Source organism: Theropithecus gelada, chromosome 2 (genome assembly GCF_003255815.1).
Source record: "Theropithecus gelada isolate Dixy chromosome 2, Tgel_1.0, whole genome shotgun sequence".
NCBI classification, from domain to species: domain Eukaryota; kingdom Metazoa; phylum Chordata; class Mammalia; order Primates; family Cercopithecidae; genus Theropithecus; species Theropithecus gelada.
Genome location: NC_037669.1, coordinates 136769762 through 136793200, shown reverse-complemented (window position 1 = coordinate 136793200; position 23439 = coordinate 136769762). Strand labels below are relative to the sequence as shown.

At 37.6% G+C, this 23439-nt stretch overlaps 2 pseudogenes across 2 annotated transcripts; both read right to left on the bottom strand.

The window, feature by feature from the left end:
- Positions 1–20429: 20429 nt before the first annotated feature.
- Positions 20430–22413, bottom strand: LOC112618881 (annotated as a pseudogene). Its single transcript, XR_003118134.1, has one exon. The product of XR_003118134.1 is annotated as a polyadenylate-binding protein 1 pseudogene (transcript).
- LOC112618882 lies at positions 20448–21725 on the bottom strand (annotated as a pseudogene). Its single transcript, XR_003118135.1, has one exon. The product of XR_003118135.1 is annotated as a polyadenylate-binding protein 1 pseudogene (transcript).
- Positions 22414–23439: the final 1026 nt, after the last annotated feature.

Below are 23439 nucleotides of genomic sequence, written 5' to 3'. Positions count from 1 at the left end.
GAACTTTAAATAGAGAGAAATCTGAAGAGTGTGGCAGCTGCCCGTCTCCTGGCTGCCAATTGTCTGCAGAGTGATGTAAGTCATTGGAAAGCAGAGCTCCTCTGGCTCTTCTTTATTCTATTATTACGGAGGAAACAAGGGGCTACGTGACCTAAACAATTAGGTAAGCTGAATTATCCTAATGCAGAGATTCACAGGTTTTTAATTTGTACCATACCTTTAGATAACATGAAGAAAATGTTCTGTAAAGAAGGTGTACAGAGGAAGAAAAACATTCCACCTATACAAGTGCTATCAAGGAGAAGGGTGATATATTAGAAAGAAAGGATTTTGATGTTGGAGAGACTTGGGTTCAAATTCCAGCTCTCTCTGTAATGAAAGCCAAGTTGCTTAACCTGGGAATCAGCTTCTTTAGTTTTAAAATAAGGATAATAATACCTGCTCATGGGAGTTGCATAAAGATGAAATCAAAGTCTATATGAAATGTAGACAGTTCTTTATTACTTTACAGATGGAAAATATAAAATGAAATGGTGCCCCTTTCTTTGAACTATTCTAAAAACAAAAGTTGTTAATATACTAGAAACTAAAACAATACAGAAGTTTCGATGTTACCTAGAATTTTTAGAAAGCAGTCATAAGCTTGTTGTTTTTATTAGCAATGTATAAAAATAGGACATTTCATTTTTCAAAGTCCTAACTGGTTTATGTAACTGACCTAGACTGTTCTCTATATTCTCATTGGAATAACTTTAATTTGGGGATCTGGCTGGAAAAGTTTTGCAGAGTGACCCTGTGAGCATCTTCCCAAAAAAAATTGGCATAAGATTAAGACCTCTAAAGGCAGGTCTTGCCTGATCAAATTTATCTCCAGAGTTCCAAGAATGTGATTTCCCTGCAAATGACCATGTTCCATCACTGCTCAAAAATCCACCAATAGTTCTTCATCTCCTAGACAATAAAAATCTGAGCTCCTTGTTTAGACACCTAAAAAGCCTTATTTCTCTACTCTTCCATTTGCAGTGATAACTTCAGTGACACTGAACTCCTTGCTATTATATGAATTCAGAATCCTCCCACTCTCACAGGCAAGAACATTTGACTTGCTACCTCAAATAATGTACCTATAGATTAGAGTGTGCAGCCAAGAATCTGGCACATTTATATCATTTATGTCAAGTTGTCATTTCTCTCCTCAGTCTCTCTCTTAATATATTATTTAATATTGAAAAACATGTCTGGCTATATCAGGTAAGCAGAAAAACTGTATTGTTTATGCAACAAAACCCCTTGCTTACTTGGCAAAGTTGGGTATTTTTTTCAATATTAAATAATAATATGTTAAAGGTTAACTGAGGCCAAAAGAAAGAGAAGAAATAAAAATGTTCATTGATCTCATTTAAATATAAAAAATGTTAATTCAGTAAGTTCAGATGAACACTAATTATCCTATGGAAAAAAATGACATTCAAAACAAACAGTGTATTCCCCACAAAGAGCACAAACATTCATACTAAAATAAATAATTTGCTTAAAACATATGAAAAGGTTTCTACATTTTAAACACTCATTTCCATTTCAATTGTATTAAGCTTTCCTCTTGACATGAAATTGACTATTATTAACACTATTGCTGTCAATTTGGAGTTTGAGGAGGGATTAGTTTATAATTCATCATTTATTTTCCTTACTTTTCTATGGAAAGAAGAAGGGAAAAAAACTAATTTAATTGACATGAATTTCTCAGATTTCAGAAAAGAATTCAACCTAGAATCTCATTTCCTTGGTTATACCATCAGTAAATTTTTTAAAAAATAAAAGTTTTATAATATTTAATCAGGAAAAGATATTTTATTCATTAATAGACTGGTTTCATAGACTTTGAGCTCATAAACCCAAGGGCCTATATTTCCGTTTTCTAATCTTTCTCTTAGGACATACTAATTAGGAACATTTTCTACTTTTTTACTTTACATACTGTCTTAAATGTTTAGCTCTCAAATCCCTTACTCTAAAGGTGACATTAGATTTTTCAGAGATATGTGAGCCAAAAATTTTAAATATTTGGTTTTTCTTTGAAATACTTAAGAATTCTTCACTTTCCAAATATTTTTCACTACCAGTGTCTCGAATTATAGCATATAGACCTGACCATGGTAGATGCTCAATGGATCTTTGCTTCATGGCTGGCTGACTGGGTAGGTGGATGTAATAATAAATGCAGTATAAGGTAGCTTAGTTTGCACTCTGAACAAAGGTTTACTTATGGCAATACCTAAAAGAGTAATAAGAAATAAAATGATCTTAACTATACTCTAGTCTTATAATATATGCATATATAGATAATACAGTGTATTTAATTACCAGTAACATTAGAATAACCTATAAATAAGAATATAAACAAATAAAAGAAAGTGACATCTGCAAAACAGAGGAGTGGGAGCCCCCAAAATATCTTTCCTTCATAAGAGCACCAAGAAATCTGTCTAAAATTTTTGAATCAATTTTTAAGAATTCTGGAAATTAATCAAGGACTTACAGCAATTGGGGAGCTGGAATCTTGGTAGGAACAGCAAGTTTTGTGATGTTTTAATTTGGCCTATTCTTATCTCCCCCATCTCCAGCTTTGTAGTAGCCTTGAAAACCAATGCTCCAAAATCTTAACGAAAACTAGTCTTTCAAAGTCTCAGTTTCGGAGAACAGTAATTATTTAACCTGTCTGGTGGTTCTCCCAAAGACCTCACCTGCAAAGCTGTCTTTATTTGGTCAGATTCAGCACTTACTCTGTGTGAAAAGTACCCACTCCCAGGACATTTGTTGAAAACAGTTAGAGGCAATTGTTTAACATCACAGCTGCCTAGGTAACAGAGTGAACAACAGGCTAAATAAAAAGCTTAAAAGGAGAATCCAGGGAATGAGATGTCAATAGGGGTTTCAAAAGTTTCACATATCGTTAAGAATCTAGAAAGCTACATGCATATGTTCAGCTATGGGCATGACCTCGTGGCTGTGGGTATGCTTAGGAAAGACCTGAAAAGGCCCTAAGCTTTCACCTCTGGCTAACTTTGAGGCTCAAAATGCAAAGCAAAGGGTAAGGCAGTTGTCAACTCCCCGACTGGGTATTAAAGGCATACCTCAACACATACACAGAGCCCATCATTAAAGTCTGGGAGGCATATTAGTTACAGGCATTTAAAGAAATCTTTGTCCAATCATTAGTTGATAACTAAACAAATTGAGCAAAAACTTTAGTGGTCACATACAACAAAGAATACAAATTGTACAAAATCAGTTCAGAACAATAATAACAACAACAAACAGCAATGACAACAAACTCTTGGGAGGAGGAAGAATCTGATTTTAAGAGTTGACATTATTTAAAACGACCAACTTTCAACAAAAAAAGTTATGAGATATGCAAAGGAACAAAAATGTATGGCCCTTACACAGGGATAAAAAACCTATCAAAAGTAACTGTTTCTCAGAAAGTCTATAAATTAGACTGACTAACAAAGACTTTATGTCAACTATTTTAAGTATTTTCAAATAACTAAGAACAGCAAAAGAAAGCCATCTCAGCAAAGAGAATATTAGTAGAGAGATAAATACTATTTTTTAAAGAGCAAACAAATTTTGAAGTTGAAAGGTGCAATGACTAAAATGAAAATTTTACTAGAGGCTCAACAGCAGATTTGAGCAGGCAGATGAAAGAATCAGTTAATTTGAAGACAGTTTGATTGAGATTATTCTGTACAAGAAACAAGAAGAAAAGATAATAATGAATATGGCCTTAGAGATCTGTGGGACACTATCAAGCATATCAACATATGCATAATTAGAGTCCTAAAACAAGAAGAGAAAGGGCAGAAAAAAATATTTGAAAAAATCATGGTCAAAAGCTTCCCAAATTTGTGAAAAATGTTAAGGTACATATTCAAGAAGTTCAATTACTTCCAGGTAGAATAAACGCAAAGAGACCAATACCTAGACACAAAATAACTGTCAAGAACCAAAGACAGGCTGGGTGTAGTGGCTCATGCTTGTAATCCTAGCACTTTGGGAGGTGGAGGCAGGTAGATCACTTGATGTCAGGAGTTGAGACCAGTCTTGCCAACATGATGAAGTCCCATCTCTACTAAAAATACAAAAATGAGCCAGGTGTGGTGGTACACACCTGTAATCCCAGCTAATCAGGAAGCAGAGGCACAAAAATCACTTGAACCTGGGAGGCAGTCATTGCAGTGAGCCAAGATCACACCACTGCACTCCAGCCTGGGCAACAGAGTGAGACTTTGTCTCAAAAAAAAAAAAAAAGAAAGAAAAAAAAAAAAAGAAACAAACACAATGAGAAAATATTTCCCTGTTGATCTAGGGGGTGTATTCTAACAGGGAACTGCCAAGTCTCTAAATCACCCTCTTGTCTAGCTTGCTGAATTCCTGCCTGAATAGAACTAAGAGCAGTCGCTCAAGGTGCTACTTGAGAAGTCATTGGGGCAACTATTTTCACCCAGTGTCCTCCAGAAAAGAAAGATCTGGGGGTCATTTTCTTCAAAATAATAATGAGGGGGTGCAGAAGGGTAGGGATGAACCTCTCCTTCCTTTGCCGCTTTTACTTTAGCTGGCAAATGAACATGCTCTGTAACCTCTTCTGTTACTTCACTATACTCTTGTTCCTCCTCATAATCAGTGTGAAAAAGTTCCAAGATGAAACAAACCAGACCCCATACCTGTCCCATTGTTACCCTGATGCCTCTGAGCTCCCCTTCTTACTCACCACGGGGATTACTGTAAGAGTACTTTGGTGTCCTCCAGCTAGTTTTCCATTCCAACCGTCACTCCGGCGACCCTTCGACCTGGATTCGAGCCCCCATGAATGGACACCACTTGCTGAAACCAGCTCGGTCAGGGAGACCCTAACCCAGAGGCACTAGAGGAATTAAAGACACACACACAGAAATATAGAGGTGTGAAGTGGGAAATCAGGGGTCTCACAGCCTTCAGAGCTGAGAGCCCCAAACAGAGATTTATCCACATATTTATTAACAGCAAACCAGTCATTAGCACTGTTTCTATAGATATTAAATTAACTAAAAGTATCCCTTATGGGAAATGAAGGGATGGGCCAAATTAAAGGAATAGGTTGGGCTAGTTAACTGCAGCAAGAGCACGCCCTTGAGGCACAGATCACTCATGCTATTGTTCAGGGCTTAAGAATGCCTTTATGCGGTTTTCCACCCTGGGTGGGCCAGGTGTTCTTTGCTCTCATTCCCATAAACCCACAACCTTCCAGCACGGGTGTTACGGCCATTATGAACATGTTACAGAGTTGCAAGGATTTTGTTTATGGCCAGTCTTGGGGCCGGTTTATGACCAGATTTTGGGGGGGCTTGCTCCCAACAGTGAGACTCTGTCTCAAAAAAGAAAAAGAAACAAACACAAAGAGAAAATCTTGAAGACATCAAAAGAAATAACTAACTCATTATATGCAAGGGATACTCAATAAGATTAACAGCTGACTTCTCAATAAAAGCCATGAAGCTCAGAAGGTAGTGTTATGACATTCAAAGAAAAAATGTTGTCAACCAAAAATTCTATAACAAGCAAGATAATCTTCAAAAGTAAATAAAAAATTATGACATTCCCAGATAAACAAAAACTGAGATAATTTGTTAGTAGCAAAGCTACTCTGCAAAAAATACTAAAAGGAATCCTGTCAGAATTAAATAAGAAGACACTAGACAGTAACTCAAATCCACATGAAAAAATAAAGAACATCTCTACAGGCAACTACATAGAAAAACAGGATAAATGTATTTTTTGTGTGTAACTCGTTTTTTCCTCCTAACTTAAAAGACAACTGCAATAATTATAAATCTGTATTGGTGACCCTTAATATATAATAATGGAATTTAAATTAAAATGACAACACAAAAAAGGGAATAGAGCTCTATAGAAGCAAAGATGTTGTGAACTACTAAAACTAAGTTGATACTAATCCAAACCTGATGGTTATAAATTAAAATATTCATTTTAATCCCTAAGGCAACTGCTAAGAAAATAACTCCAAAAAAAAGACAGCAGAAGAAATTACAAAATAATTAAAATGATATACTAGAAAATATTGATTAACACAAAACAAGACAGTAATGAAGGAATAAAGAAACAAAAAGATGGCATACATAAAACAAATAGGAATTATAAATCTTACTTTATAAATAGTTACAATTAAATGGATTAACCACTCCTAATACAAGATAAGAATGGCAGAACAGATTTTTAAAAGTGATCTAACTATAAGCTATCTATAAGAGACAGTTTAGATTCAAAGACACAAATAGGTTGAGAGCAAAAAGATGTAAAAATGCATGTCATGCAAATTGTAATCAAAGAGACCTGGAGTAACTGTACTAACATTAGATGGAATCAATTTTTTTCTTTTTTTTGAGACAGAGTCTTACTCTGTTGCCCAGGCTGGAGTGCAGTGGCATGATCTTGGCTCATGGCAGGCTCTGCCTCCCAGGTTCATGCCATTCTCCTGCCTCAGCCTCCTGAGTAGTTGGGACTACAGGCACCTGCCACCACTCCTGGCTAGTTTTTTGGTTTTTTTTTTTTTTTTTTTTTTTTTTTTGTATTTTTAGTAGAGATGGGGTTTCACCATGTTAGCCAGGATGGTCTTGATCTCCTGACCTCATGATCCACCCACCTCGGCCTCCCAAAGTGCTGGGATTACAGGGGTGAGCCACTATGCCTGGCCTAGATGGAATAGATTTTAAGAAAAAAAATTTACTGGAAATAAAGAAATATATTTTCTAATGAAAAATTATCAATTATAAACATATATGTACCTAAAAACAGAGTCCCAAATACATGAAGACTGGCAAAATTGAAGCAAATAGGCAATTCAACAGTAATGGTTGAATGAATATCCTGCTTATAATAACGGACAGAAAAACTAGACAGAATATCAGCAATATGGAACTTGAACAACATTATAAACCAACTGGACCTAACACACATTTATTGAATACAATAATAAACAGTAACAGAATACACATTATTTAGAAGAAAATTTGGCAAATTCACAATTATATGAAAATTAAACAACATTCTCATCAAGAAGGGGAACGAGGTATTAGTCAGAGCAAGATGTCTGTTTATGATGGATTTAACTAATGTAGTTTTGATAGGTTGGATGAAACTTTTTCATATTATCAACTTTTGTTGACTAAGTTGTGTGAAAGAATTTGTGTTCAAAGTCCCATAGGCTTCAGCAAATTGCAGTAGAATGTATTGAGAAATGTAGTAGTCCATTCTCATATTGCTATAAAAAACTACCCGAGACTGGGTAATTTATGAAGAAATTTAGTCAACTCACAGTTCTGCAGGCTATATCAGAATCATGGCTGAGGAGGCCTCAGGAAACTTACAATCATGATGGAAGGTGAAGGGGAAGCAGACACATCTTCACATGTTGGAGTAAGAGAGAGAGAGCGAAGGGAGAAGTGCTATGCACTGTTAAATAACTCACAAGAACAGCAACGTGGAAGTCCAGTCCCATGATCCAGTCATCTCCCACCAAGCCCCTCCTCCAACACTGAGGATTACAATTCAATGTGAGATTTGGATAGGGACACAGAGTCAAGTAATATCAAGTGAAGTTTATTTGATCTGAGATGTCCGAATATAAAAGGTATTGGAATTAATGAATAAGAGACAACAAAATATCACAGACTATGGCCAGACACAGTGTCTCACACCTGTAATCCCAGAATTTTGGGAGCCTGAGGTGGGCGGATCACTTGAGCTCAGGAGTTTGAGACCAGCCTGGGCCACATGGCAAAACCCCATTTCTGCAAAATATTTAAAAATTGACTGGGCATGGTGGTGTGCTCACCTATAGTCCCAGCCACTGGGAGGCTAAGGTGGTGGGATCACCTGCGATCAGGGGGTCGACCAGCCTGGGCAACAGAATGAAACCCTGTCTTAAAAAAAAAGTCACAGACTACCTGGCCTTCCTCCCTGGAGACTCCTCTTTGCATTTCACAGAAAAGAAAGTGTGGTTCAAAACAAAAGGCAGCACTATGATAGTGGCAGGAACAGGGACTTAGGATCAAGTTTGAATGTCAGGTCTGATAATAGCTGTATGAACTTTAATGATCACACAGGCTGAGTCTACTTCTTCATTTGGCAAACGATAAGCACAGCATACAGAATTAGAGATAAACATATACAAAATTCTCAGCACCAGCCTAATAACACAAAGTACATTCCCAATGCATGGTAGTTGTTATCGTTAAGCCATGATAAACAGGGATAAAGAGGAAGGAGAAGCAACATCTGCAAAGAATCAGATATCCCCCTCTGCGTGCTTCCAAGGTCATTTTGAGGGTCATCTAAGAGGGACCATATCTACTGATCATCAGGCCAGGACATAAGAAGGGTTGTAAGAGTCCATTTTTCAACTCCCTGCTTATATCTCAAGCTGATTTTGATTGATTGCAGCCTGCATTTCTTTATGAAACAACTCATTTCTAAATCACTAAGACATTTCTAAGATCACTAAGACCTAAGATCCTGTGACTTCTATGTTGTTAAGCCAACAAAATTTTTTTAGTCCTTCCTGATATTACTTGACCTCTTTACATTGCTTGAGTCCATTGATTACTTTCTCCTTCTTGAAATTATCTCTTCTCTTGGCTTCTGTGGCATCAGAATCTTCTGACTCTTTCTATTTTTGACTGTGCATTGTTAGTCTTATAGGCTTATCCTCTTCAAATTCTCAAAACATGTTGTGTTTTGTCAGGGACAGAGGGAGGGGAACAACACACTCCAGGGCCTGTCGGGGGGTGGGGACAAAGGAAGGGAGAGCATTAGGACAAATACCTAAACCATGGGTGGCTTAAAACCTAGACAATGGGTTTAAAGGTGCAGCAAACCACCATGGCACATGTATACCTATGTAACAAACCAGCACATTCTGCACATGTATCCCAGAACTTAAAGTAAAATAATAAAATAAAATAACATGTTGTGTTTTGTAAGTTAAATTCAATAGGACAAGGGAGCATGCAAATAACAGAGGCAATATACTGGTATGTGGGTATGTTGTAGGGGTCCAGCAGCAGCCTGCACATGAGCAGCTTCAGGCTCAGCAAACAGCATACCCAAAGCTGTTGGCCCTATATGTGTGCCAGTGACTGGAACAGTCCAGAGGTGAAGGGAAGCAGGGGAGTAGGGCCAGCCTGGGACCTTGGTACGGAATGATGGTAGTGACAGCAGCTATAGCAGTAGCAGCAGCAGAAATGCCAGGACAGGAACTGTTGGTGCTTATGTAGTAAATTTCAGCAGTATATTATAGAATCTTCAGTTTAAAAAACTGCTCAGTCTTACAAGACAAATATCCACAGGCTTAGAAATAGAAATTAAATTCTAAGAGTACCATGTTTGATGAAAAATAACACTATTATCATATGGAGCACTGGATAAACCAAGTATAAATGAGGTAAACAATTTTTAAATTAATTTTTTCTTATCATTGAAGATATAGCAATAGAATGCATAACAGACATTTTGAAATATACACAAATTAGAAAGTTTCTTGTCCAACCTCCACAAGTTATGAAAAGCATCAAGGGAAATAATGAAACATCATTATATAAATTTACATTTGAAATTAAATTCAGACTTACAGAAAATTTGTACCAAGAGTTACATCTTTTTCTAGAGAAAACAAGAGTCATCAGCTCTAGATGTACTGAAAAGTATATTTTGACATAATTTATCAGAAATTTATCCCAATATTGTTGCAACCTATAAAATACTCTTAACGGCTCCAGTAATCATTGCATTGGCAGAAAGATCTTCTTAAAATTAAAATTATCAAAAATGATTTGTGATTTTGAAATTGCCAAGAGCAGTTAATGCTGTGTTCAGTCACATAGATTGAAAATTGGAGAGGGGTGGTGGAAGCAGAGAGAGCATTAGGAAAAATAGCTAATGGATGCTGGGCCTAATACCTAAGTGATTGGATTATTTCTGCAGCAAAGCAGCAGGTAACAAACCTGCACATCCTGCACATGTACCCCTGAACTTAAAATAAAAATAAAAGTTGAAGAAAAAAAAGAAAGTGATGTTGCTAAAAATTTAAATTTGCATGATCTAATACCTGCATGTGAATTTGCAAAAATATGAGCCAGAAAAACATCTTATGATAATCATGATATCAGATTATTAAGTATTATATATTGTACTACATAAAATTATGACACAAAAAATACTGTTTTTACAATTTGTAAATTTATGTTGCTCATTTATCTTGGCTGTAGCTATTACGTTTTGAAATTCACTGAATTTTTTAAAGGAAAAAACTTTATATTTTAGTATATTTAATATTTTTTTTTTGTTTTTTTAACAAAGAGTCCCAAATTTTATTTTGCACTGAACCCTGCAAATTGTGTAGTGAATCCTGATTCCTTCCATAAGGGAAGGAGAGAACAGGGTGGTAAGAAGTCTGAGCCATCCACTTCCCTTTCTCTCTCGATTCCTTTAACCATAGTATCTCTCTGTCAAATGTAACCCCTGAATGTGCCATGCCATGTATCATATATAACTCCTGAATGCTTTATGCCATCATGTATGATCTGTAACCCCTGAACACACCATGCCATGTATGATATGTAACCCCTGAACACACTAAGTCATGCATGATATGGCATCATATTTGGGGGTCGTGGTGCTAAAAAGTTTAGAAACCTCCCATCTAGTCCAACCACACACATATGAGGGAACAAACTAACCCTTAGGAAGGTGAGGTGATTTTTCTAACTTTGGAGTTTGTCTGAAGACAACCTGCCATCACCATGCTGCTTTCTTGGTATCCATGACTTCATCCTGGTGATACGATATGTTCAGGAGTTGAATCTAACACATAGCATGGTGTGTTTGGGGTTATATATGATGCATGACATGAGGGGTTCAGGGATTATACACGAAATCCCTTTTTCTGGAACCCAGTTTGAAGATCCCTATTATTACCCTACTTTAAAGCATAAAAGTTGAAAAAAGTTGGAGAGGGTATGCCCAAAAGTGAGCATTTATTTATCTATTTCTTATTCTAAAAGGTATTCCCTAATCTTAAAGCCATTTGCAAAGCAGGTAGTAAAATACGCTTTCAACCTGAATTTTTCTATTGCCCTAATGTTTTAATGTTGATAAAAACAGGCATAAAAACAGAGTGTTGTCTCAGTGTCATTCTTACCATAGTTCTCATGTTCTTCAAGTCTGGTATCAGCAATCTCCTCTAAAGCAGAAACAAAAAGTGCTGCTACTTCAGATAGATGTTTATTGACTGAGTTGGATGATTTCATCCTCCAGAGAATCTCTGTGCTTCAGAGAAGTCCTGGCTGTGAAAAAGAATTATTTGCAAAGACCTGATAGATTCCAACATTCTTAAAAATACAAACTAACTCATTGCTGAGTCATAACAAAGGGTTGAGTATAAGGTCTGTGCAGTCACAGAGACTGAGGTTCAAATTTCTGCTCCATTAGCTAATACTTGTGGGAACAGGTTACTGTCAAAAAAAAAAATTCTCCAAACTTGGAAATAGGGAAAAAAGGTGGGAACAGATCTTTTCAATATCATATGAGGCAAAGGTCCCCTAGGATTGTCTAGACCTGTAATTAGTTCATCTCATTTTCACTCTTGATTAAAAGGTCTCATACTTAAGGAATTTACTGATTAATTTGCAGGGTTTTGTCCAGTAGAGATGCAAACAATTTCCAACCAATGGAACAGACAATGTAAAATAGTGATGGCCTGTTGAATATTAACCAGTTTTACATCTAACTCAGCAATTTTATCTTAACATGTCTTTGTTAAATTGCCAATAACTGCCATCACTTCTTAAATGCTCTTTGAACTTGTTCCCTCATTAATTAATTAGTTCAATAAAATAATGGACATATGTCCCTTTTATATTTACCTGAGAGTCATGATTTTATCCTTTTGAAAATTATACCCTAACATGACTTAACTCTCTTTGCCTCTGTTTCTCTACCTGTAAAATGGAAAAGACCTACTTTTTAAGGTTTCTGTGAGAATTAAGAAACAGGATATGTAAGGCACCTAGCACAGAACCTGTTGCCAAGTAAATGCACATAAGGCTGTAAGCTTTCAGTGTGAATCTAAAGAGAGAATTTAAGGCAGCTGAAATCGGGATTGGGGTCCAGTTTATCACCGTTCACCTTCAGCTTCTTTCCTAAACACTCACATACACTAGATTTTACAAACTTGCCTGAAACAATTTCTCCTTTTTTATAATCACATTCTTTAAAATCTTACTTGCTGGTCCTTTGCTAACTGTATACCTCACACCTCATGGAAATAATGTCCAATGAGAACTACCAGTAAATGGCATAGCTAGGTGACCTTTGTCACTGGAAGCTTTCCAGTGCTAGTTTCTCAGGCAGGCATATGGTTTAAAAAGTCCACAATACTGTCAATCAAGTAAATGTAAACCAAAAGATAGAGAAGATTTTTCTCAGAAATTGTGCATCAGTATTTCCTTATTCAAATAGTAAAATTATTCAAGATGTAAAAGGGTGACATCAAAGATGACATTTTCAATGAAAGATATGCTAAAGAAATAAATTCAGTTGTGAACACATTCTGTAAACTGTTTTCTTTAATGTGTGCGCCTCCCTGAGAGCTCTCAAAACTAGAGAGTTCTCATATATTTGAATTTCTAGTGTTTCCCTTTTGCCACCAAAATACATATATACACTTTCTCACCCCCATTCCCCAAATAAAAGTAGCCTCAAATTTACCTATCAGAGTCCAAGTACACCTTAAATATTGAGGAAGCCTAGCTAATTCTCTCCACATGCTGACAGTTTCTACTGCTTGAAGCTCAGGTGAGTCCCCAGGAACCCCAGTTTTCTGAAACTGTACACAGAATAGCAGAATGACACTTCTCCCCAACACCCATTCTGTGCAGTCTTTGAAAAATATAAATCTAAGGTCGAGTAACTGAAAAACACAGAAGACAAACAGCTAAGTAATAGCACTTTATAAACTACTCAGAACTCCTGAATAAACTGTTTTAAATACTAAAGTTGTTAGCTATAAAAGAGCAACTTAACAACAACAAAAAAAAGTCAAAGGAGCAAAAAAAGTTAACAAACAATTTAACAAAACAAACAACAACTTAACAAAAAAAAGTTAAATCACCATGCTTGAAGAACAGAACTGCCCTTGGCCTGTACAACATGTGCTTTGTTACAAGGCTTACTTTGTTCTCCTAGCCCTTTGGGTGTGTGTGTAGTTCCTGGACCTGTGCTCGCCTCATAGCCAACATGGCCCCTGCTAGTAGGAAAGCAGTGGCCCAGCACAGTGCTCTCAGGGGCTGGGGTGCCGGAGTTCCTCCTTAGCCTCACAAGTCAGAACACTAGGAGACACCACAGAATCTGGAAGAGTCATTCCAGGGGCAACTCAGTCTACACCCAACCCTTCTCATCTGCATCCTGGTTCCTGAAACTGTTATAATAGGAGACAAAATCTTTCATTCTGTAGATAATGTTATAACTTACAGATTTGCAGTTTTGTTTTTATTGTATACCAAATTTCTTTAAATATTAGAGTCTATTTTCCAACATTTTATTATGAAAATTTTCAAGCATACAGCAATGTTGAGATAATTTTATATAACTACAAAATTTTTCATATATGCAGCCCTCTAGCCATCTTGTTTTCTGACTTTCTTATTTGTTTCTAAATGAATTGCAGATAGCAGCTTAATTCCCTCCAAATACTTTAGTATACATATAATTAGATTAGACGCCAATATTATTTTTCGATTTTTTTCTTTCAAGAGAAAAATATACAATGAAACGTACAAATCTTAACTGTATATTCACTGAGTTTCACAAAGTGAAATTACATCTTTATAACCCAAACTCCTATCAAGATATAAAACTGCTGAAAACCATCATTCTCAGCAAACTAACATAGGAACAGAAAACCAAACACCACATGTTTTCACTCATAAGTGGGAGGTGAACAGTAAGAACACAGAGACACAGGGAGGGGAACATCACACACCGGGGCCTGTCGGAGGGTGAGGGGCAAGGGGAGGAATAGCATTAGGAGAAATACCTAATGTAGATGACCAGTTGATGGATACAGCAAACCACCATGGCATATGTATACCTACATAACAAACCTGCACGTTCTGAACATGTATCCCAGAACTTAAAGCATAATAAAAAATGAAAAAATAAAAGATACGAAAACACCCTAAGAAAAAAGATATAAAACTGAATCTATTTCTCTGGGTTGCCAGCTTTTAACCAATGACCTGTCTTTTCATGCCCTAGTAACAATTTGTTTTAAATATTTCAGCTTTAAAATATATTTTATAATCTGGGGCCAGGAGCAATGTCTCAGCCCTGTAATCCCAACACTTTGGGGAGCCTAAAGGGGGCGGATCACTTGACGTCAGGAGGTCAAGACCAGACTGGTCAACATGGCGAAACCCTATCTCTACTAAAAATACAAAAATTAGCTAGGCATGGTGATGTGCACCTGCAGTCCCAGCTACTCAGGAGGCTGAGGCAGGAGAATCGCTTGAACCTGGGAGGCGGAAGTTGCACCGAGCTGAGCTCTTCCTGCTGTACTCCAGCCTGGGCGACAGAGACAAAAATGAATAAATACAGTAATAAAATCTGTATGCCTTGTTCCTTTTATTACTCTTATTTTTGTAATGATTTTGGCTATTCTGGCATGTTTAACTTTCCTTTTGAATTTTCAAATAAATTTATTTAATCCCCACCCCCACCCCTCACAGAAAAGAAGGTGAAGGAGGAGGAAGTGGAGGAGGAGGAAGTGGAGGAGGAGGAAGTGGAGGAGAAGGAAGAAGACTCCTGTTGTTATTTCTAACTGACTTGCATGAAGTATAGAGATTAATTTAGGAATGAGTAAAATGTTGTGATATTCAGTCTACCTTTCCAAGAACAGGAAATGCCTTTCCATTTAGTCAAGCCTTCTTTGACGTCCCTCGGTCATGTGTCAGAACTTCCATCATAAAACTTTTGCACATTTCTTATCAAGTTTATTCTCTTCTAAAAATATTTTTGGTGGTTATTATGTTTTACGCAGCATACTTTTTAAAATGTTTTAAATTATATTTTAAATTTTTGTGGGTACATAGTAGGTATACATGTTATCATACTTTTTTATATGGATTTTGTATACAGATAACAAATTTGCTTAAGGTCATTAGGAATTTTTCAATTGATTCTCTTGGGTTTTGATATATACAATCGTTATCTACAAACAATAATTTTATCTCCTCCTTTCCAATTTCCATATCTCTTTTTTTCCTTTTTAATAATAGCATCAGCTTGTACTGACAGAAGAATGCTTTCATTAGGGAGGCATTAGTGCTTTTAACAACTTTTATCTATCTCCTTATAGTCAATGATCTCTAAATATACTAAATGATCTTCCTCTTCTGAGATGGTTTTATCAATTTACCTTTTTCTAAAATTATTCCACTTCACTTCAGTTTCGTTGAACAGAGTCAATTATTCCCATTTCCTCTGTATTTGTGGTAATTTCTCTATTCTTGTTTCTTATTTTGTGTAATTGCGCTTTGCTTGTTTTAACCAGTTTTACTTTTCTCTGTTTTTATTTTTATTTCAATAGGTTTTGGGGAGCAGGTGGTGTTTGGTTACATGGATAAGTTCCTTTTTTGTTTTTTGGTTTTTGGTTTTTGGTTTTTTTAATTATACTTTAAGTTCTAGGGTACATGTGCACAATGTGCAGGTTTGTTACATATATACACATGTGTCATGTTGGTGTGCTGCACCCATTAACTCGTCATTTACATTAGGTATATCTCCTAATGCTATCCCTCCCCCATTCCCCCACACCACGACAGGCCCCAGTGTGTGATGTTACCCTTCCCGTGTCCAAGTATTCTCATTGTTCAGTTCCCAACCATGAATGCGAACATGTGGTGTTTGGTTTTTTGTCCTTGTGATAGTTTGCTCAGAATGATGGCTTCCAGTTTCATCCATGTCCCTACAAAGGACATGAATGCATCCTTTTTTATGGCTGCATAGTATTCCATGGTGTATATGTGCCACATTTTCTTAATCCAGTCTATCATTGATGGACATTTGGGTTGGTTCCAAGTCTTTGCTATTGTAAATAGTGCCACAATGAACAGACTTGTGCATGTGTCTTTACAGCAGCGTGATTTAAAATCCTTTGAGTATATACCTAGTGATGAGATGGCTGGGTCAAATGGTATTTCTAGTTCTAGATCCTTGAGGAATTGCCACACTGTCTTCCACAATCATTGAACTAGTTTACAGTCCCACCAACAGTGTAAAAGTATTCCTATTTCTCCATAATGGATAAGTTCTTTAGTGGTGATTTCCAAATTTTTCATACACTGTATCCAATGTGTAGTCTTTTATCCCTCGCCATCCCCACTTTTTCCCTCAAGTCCCCAAAGTCCAGTGTATCATTCTTATGCTCTTAGTCCTCATAGCTTAGCTTCCACATATGAGAGAGAACATACGATGTTTGGTTTTCCATTCCTGAGTTACTTCACTTATAATAATAGTCTCTAATAACATCCAGGTTGCTGCAAATGCCATTATTTCATTCCTTTATATGGCTGAGTAGTATTTCATGGTGTATATATATATACACACACCATGTATATATATACACCATATATATACCATGTATATATACACCAAAATTATATATATATAATTTTCTTAAGTGTCCTGTTTTCGCCACATCCACACCAACACTTATTATTTTTTGATTTTTTGATTATGGTCATTCTTGCAGGAGTGAGGTGGTATCACATTGTGGTTTTGATTTGCATTTCCCTGATTATTAGTGATGTTGAGCATTTTTCCATATGCTTGTTGGCCGTTTGTATATCTTGTTTTCAGAACTGTCTATTCATGTCTTTAGCCCACTTTTTGGTGGGATTTTTTGGTGTTTGTTTTGTTTTGTTTTTACTTACTGATTCATTTGAGTTCCTTGTAGATATAGTCCTTTGTCAGCTGTATAAGTTGTGAAGATTTTCTCCCACTCTGTGGGTTGTCTGCTTTAACTAATTTTTGAAAAACAGCTCTTGAATGTATTTCTTAGTTTCTTGCTTTTTCTGTTTACATTTCATTAATGTTTCCTTTTATTTTTATTTGTTCTTTTCCTTAATTTTTCTTAGGCTTAATTTCTTGTTCTTTGTCTAGTTTTTAAAATGTGACACTTAATTTATTTGTTCTCATCTGTTCTTGTTTATCTGTGAAAACATTTAGGGTTATATATTTTTTCTCTGAACACAGCATTAGCTTGAGTTCTAACATGTAATAATTTAATTAATGGTATCTTCTAGATATTCTGACCTTTAAAATTTGATTTTCTCTTTAATCAAGAAATTGTTTAAGAGAATTTTTAAATTTCCAAGCGGTGCCAGGCACAGTGGCTCACATCTGTAATCCAGCACTTTGGGAGGCCGAGGTGGGCAGATCACCAGAGACCAGGAGTTCAAGACCAGCTTGGCCAACATGGCAAAACCCCATCTCTACCAGAAATATAAAAAATTAGGCAGGCGTGGTGGCAGGAGCCTATAATCCCAGCTACTTGGGAGACTGAGGCAGGAGAATCGCTTGAACCCGGGAGGCAGAGGTTGCAGTGAGCCAAGATTGAGCCATTGCACTCCAGCCTGGGCAACAAGAGCAAAACTCTATCTCAAAAAAACAAATAAATAAATTTCCAGGTGGTATTTTGCTGTTTAAGATGATTCCACCAGCACAGTGGCTCATACCTGTAATGCCAGCTAATGGGGGCATATCACTTGAGCCCAGGAGTTTGAGACCAATGTGGGCAACATAGTAAAATCCTGTCTCTACAAAACATTCTTTTAAATTAGCTGTGCGTGGTGGCACATGCCTGTGGTCCAAGCTACACAGGAAACTGAGGCGGGAGGATTGTTTGAGCCCAGGAAGTTGAGGCTGCAGTGAGTCGTGATTGCATCACTGACCTCCAGCCTGGGTGACAAAGCAAGATTGTCTCAAAATAAAATAAACTATACAGTAAAATGTTTTACAGAAGAAATATTTTAATGTAAGATATATATTTATGAATCTGTTCAGGGATTTTTGTTTCCTATATGTTGGAGCTTTTCTTTTTGGTGTGATCATGGCTCACTGTGTTGGAGCTTTGTTTATAAAGTATTCCTATATAATGTAGGCACATGTATATATGCATATGTTTTTAAATACATTTTTAATATGTATTAACTACTATGCCCTAACATTGTATTTGCTACACAAATACATTGACTAGTTTATTCCTTAATTATTGTCAATTATAATAGAAGACCAAATCTCAGAGAGATTAAGCAAGATCTCTGAATCCAAACAGTAGAGCTAGGATACCTGCCAAGGTATGGCTGATTCCAAGGCCTATGCTCTTCCCAAACTGCATCACTAGAACCATGGAAGAAAACAAAATATGAATTATATACCATGTATAGAAAATAGATACAGCACACAGTACCACAAATAGGCAATGCGTTAGCATGTTTGAGACGCATAGTGAGAAATGTAGATATGTTATTTCACATTTCATAAAAGCACAAGGTTTCTGTAGATTTCAAAAGCAGAGAATACGCCAGGAAAATCATCATTCTGCTCTTAACGTTCTTTCAGATTTCCAGGTATTTCCTGAAAGAGCTTTCTTTCAATATTTCACTCTCACCATCAAGAAATTCTTCTTCATACTTAATCTATTACTTCATGCTGAGGTTTAGCCATCTCTTTGGGATTCTTTAGAGATAGAGAATAGCTGGTCCCTATTTTCTACATAATAATCCCTCATAAACTTGAAGACTTCCATAGTAATCTTGTCTCTGGGATACATAATCCTAATTCCTAAGTCCCATCTTTTTTTTTTACCAAATATTTTCTTTAAATGTGGTTATTTTTAATGCCTGGAGAAAAAAATGATATTTATATTGTCCACATCCTTTTTCAATTGTATTGAGTGTTAAGGGGCTATTGCATAGTGAGATGGTAAAAGTTGCACTATGACTGATGTATGGTGCCTATGAGTCTTTTCATGTCTCCCAAGGCCTTTTAACCTAGGTAATAAAGTTCTGGGCACTTGCTGTCCATATCTCACACTCAAGGTGCTGAGGAAAATCAAAACTGCCCATGTCCAAGAAAATTATGAGAAAAGCATGTAAATAGAGAAATTCAAGGGATGAGTAGTGTTTTTGTATGAAGTGCAGGTATCCTTCCTAAAAAAAAAAAATTGTTTTACTTAATAGGTAGCATACAAAAGAAATAAAATGAATGCCTGGGATCTATAATAGCAGAGTATGTGTTTTCATAAAGACAAGAAAAGAAAGATAGGTCATCAAAAGCTTTTCTCACTTCAAAACTCTAGAATGATTTCTGAGTGATGGGCATTTCTAGAGATCATGACAATAGCAGAAATCTAATAACATAATAATGGAAGAACAAAAAGATGGAGGTGTTTATTGGGACTGAGTTACTGTACAAAAGAACCACAATTATGAAAGTGAGTTATAAAAAGGATAAAACCATCAATGCTAAGGGAATTACTTGAAAGAATAAATTAATTCTGTATTGCATCACAAATATTAATAAGAGATAACAATAATCAAGAGCTTTACTAGATGCCAGGTGTTGTTTTAGGCACATGACATGCATTAATCTAATTCTCACAACATTCTCCCACATAAGGTTTCTTAACTCAATTTTACAGATAAGAAAACTGAGGCAAAAGAGGTTAAATTATCTGACAAAAGTCACAATGGAGGTACAAGAAGGATTTGGAATTCTAACACAAGCAGTCTGGCCCAAGGGTCTTTGGTCTATCAATGTCAGAAGATGATTTTAGCTAGGACTGAGCTATTGAATCTACCAATTCATCAAAACTGAACATTCTCAAAGGTTCAGATAAATGAATTGTAATTTCAATGTTCTCTAGTACTATAGTCGTAGGTATGATTAAGAGAGACCATGCCCATAGGTGAATTCTTTTTTCACTATTTAAGGAATTTTTATTGAAGCAAGAATTTTATAATCCAAATTACATTTCCTTGCTCAGTTATCAATTCTGTTACTTAAAACAGAACTGACATTTTGAGCCATTCCACAGTGAAGGATTACAAAATTAAAGAGAGGAATGCTTTAAAATTTTGTACTTGCTGAAAATTCTGTTTCCCAGGGTCTATAAAACATTAAATTTTTTAAATATTTTACCATTTTTTGTGGCGTTTTTTGTTTTGTTTTTAAATCAGTAAGTAATCTAGGACTAACATTACGTTTGCTAGACCTGGCATTTTCTCAGTACATAAGGTTCAAAGTTTTCCTTCCTTTTTTAATTTATTTTATATTTTGCAATTTTTTTCCATAATATTTAAGTTTTTCAATGTTTAGATATTTTTCTTCGGTGAAGCACAAGTTTCTTTTCGTGGTCCCTGATCAATTTTAAACAGTTGGAACACCAGTGGCACTGTTAACTGCTGTCTGGTACGCCTCTTTAGCTTGATGGGCTTGTAGTACAGCTACAGCTTCATCGACCTTATAACAGAGAGACTCTGGAGACTCCAGCCTATGAAGAAGTTCTGAATTATCAGTCTCCAACAACATGCCAGTGATTTTACCAGCAAGAGTAGGATGTGTGGCTTGAATAAAAGGAAACAGCCATTCACCCAACATTTGCTTTTCCTCTTGAGGAGGGGCAGACGCCAATATGGAAGCAGTCAAAGGTTCCTGACCTTGTACATGAACAGCAGGCTGTTGCATTGTAACTTGTGGCTGTGCATTAAGATGTTGCTGAGGATTGCAAACTCCCGCAACATACTTATACTGTGCAACGGTGCAGACAGCAGGAGTAGCTGCAGTAGCTGCAGCTGCAGCTGCAGGACGTGGACCCATTGTCTGTGTAGATGTGTTAGCAACACACTGTGTTGCCATGACTCGTGGAACCTGTGAAGAAGCTGGTCTCATAGTACTAAATGGTGGTCTAGGAGCAGCTGGGCAGGTAGCACCGGGCGTATTTTGGAATGGACGACGTCTGGCACCCTGAGCAGTCCAGCGAGGTCTTAGTTGAGCAATTTGGCTAGGAGGATGGTATGCAGCAAGGTTCTGAGACTGTGAGATAGCTGCCATGAAGTAACCTGAAGGAGGTGCTGGCTGGTAGGGGTTGATTACAGGGTTGGGCACAGTTCATATACTTGCCATTCTCTGCCTATACTGGCTAGTGAGGTGAGCCTGGCACTCTCCTTTGCACTGAGCTAAAGCTACATACAATGGCTTTGTGGCCACAATTCTACCGTTCATTTCTGTAACTGCTTTAGTGGCTTCTTCTGGGGAGGAGAAACATACAAAACCAAACACCTGCTGCGACCACCCTCCATCCTAACCTTTGCACTAGTGATTGTACCAAATGGAGAAAACTTTTCTGGAGATGTTCATCATCAATACCATCATCAAGATTTTTCACATAAAGATTAACATTCTAGTATCTGGTGATCCTATCTTGCTTCATCAGTTCAAGTTTGCGCTTAAGTTCCGTCTGCTGTTCCACGTTTTTCTGAACTCGAACAACGTAAATTTGTTTTCCACTGAGCTCCATTTCCATTAATCTGATCCACAGCTGTGTATCCTCATGCCTTTCAAAGCTTACAAATCCAAATACTGCGGATTTTCCACTTTCATCAATCATTACTTTCACACTTAAGGCAGGCCCAAACTTGCCAGACAGATCCTTAAGGCGCTCATCATCAATGTCTTCTCCAAAATTCTTGATGTAAACATTGGTGAACTCTTTTGCCCTAGCTCCAAGTTCAGTTTCTCGTTTTTTACGAGACTTAAATCGTCCAACAAATACTTTGCGATCATTAGGTGCATTCCATTCACTTTTTCAAAAGCTCTTTCAGATGCTTCCTGCATCTCAAAGCATACAAATCCATAGCCCTTGGAACCATTTTCATCACAAACCACTTTACACGAAACGATGTTACCAAAAGCAGAAACTGTATCATACAGTGCTTTATTATCAATGGATTTGTCCAGATTTTTAATGAATATATTGCCTATTCCACTTTTGCGAAGTGATGGTTCACGCTGAGACCACATGGTGCGTACTGGCTTGCCCTTTATAAAATCAAAATTTACAAAGCACACTCCGCGTCCGCCGGCTGCTGGAAGCTCACATAGGCGTAGCCCAAGGAGCCGCGGGTGATCAGGTCCCTACAGACCCGGATGGAGAGGATAGGCCCGGCTACGCTGAACTCAGAGCATGGCCTCAGTCACCTCGGGGTGGAAGTCCCCCACGTAGAGCGAGGCCATGGTGTAGCTGGGGGCGCTGGGGTTCCTCTCGGCACGGCTGCCCGCAGGGTCACAGGCCGCGACCTTTCCGTGACAGGAGGAGAGCGAGTGCCTGGGCCGGGGGTCGGGGGCCGGACCCGGTGGGAGGGAGTAGGGGCAAGCGCAGAGGGACAAAAATCACCCGGACTCGAAAACTACTAAATGGCTGCAGGACAGGGTAGATCCGCTGCCGCCCGCTGCCGGCTGCCGGCTGGGAGTGAGGGTGGCGGTGTCGGGTCCAGGCAGCAGGAAGGCCTTGGTCTCTTGGTTCCTTCTTGGACCTGCTGCTGGGCTGTAGGCGGGCGGGGGGGCGGGGGGCGGTCTCGGCTGCTTCACTGGGTTATTTTATAAAAGAGGAAGAAGAAAAAAAAAAAGTCTCCTGAGGAGGAAAGGCGAATTTTTTGTAAAATGGGGGGCGGGGGGATGTTGTTAAACGACTTTTTTAGATTTTTATTTTTTATTTTTTAATAATAAATGTGTGTTCCAAGCCCGGAGCACACACAGCACTCTCAGCACTAACCGCCGGGTACAAGGGCCCACAGGTGAATTTTAAAGGAGGATCCTCCATCAGATATGAACCGCTGGCTCAAATCAGCATGTTCCCTCGACCAGTCTCCTCTGGAATGCACTTGGATTTAATACACTCCAACCACAGTGGTTCTACTTTGAACTTATAGTCACACCAGTGTCTCATTCCTTTGATGGGATTATTGTATTATCTGTGTCTGCATTTGCCTCTATACCACTGGATTAAAGCTCCTAAAAAAACAAGGATACTGCCTTCTTTATGTTTGCATTACCAAGCATCCAACTCTGTAATGTTTCTTCCCAACAAGCAGGGGCTACCCAGGCCAGTGGTCACCTGGGGCACAGAGTGAGTGCAAAGTACCTTAAACCTCTGGGATGGCTGGCATGAAAGATCAGATGCCAGGTGCAGAGACCTGAGGATACTAACACTGAAGCCAGATAAATAGTCCAAACACCACACTGCCGAGTCCACAGGTTGAG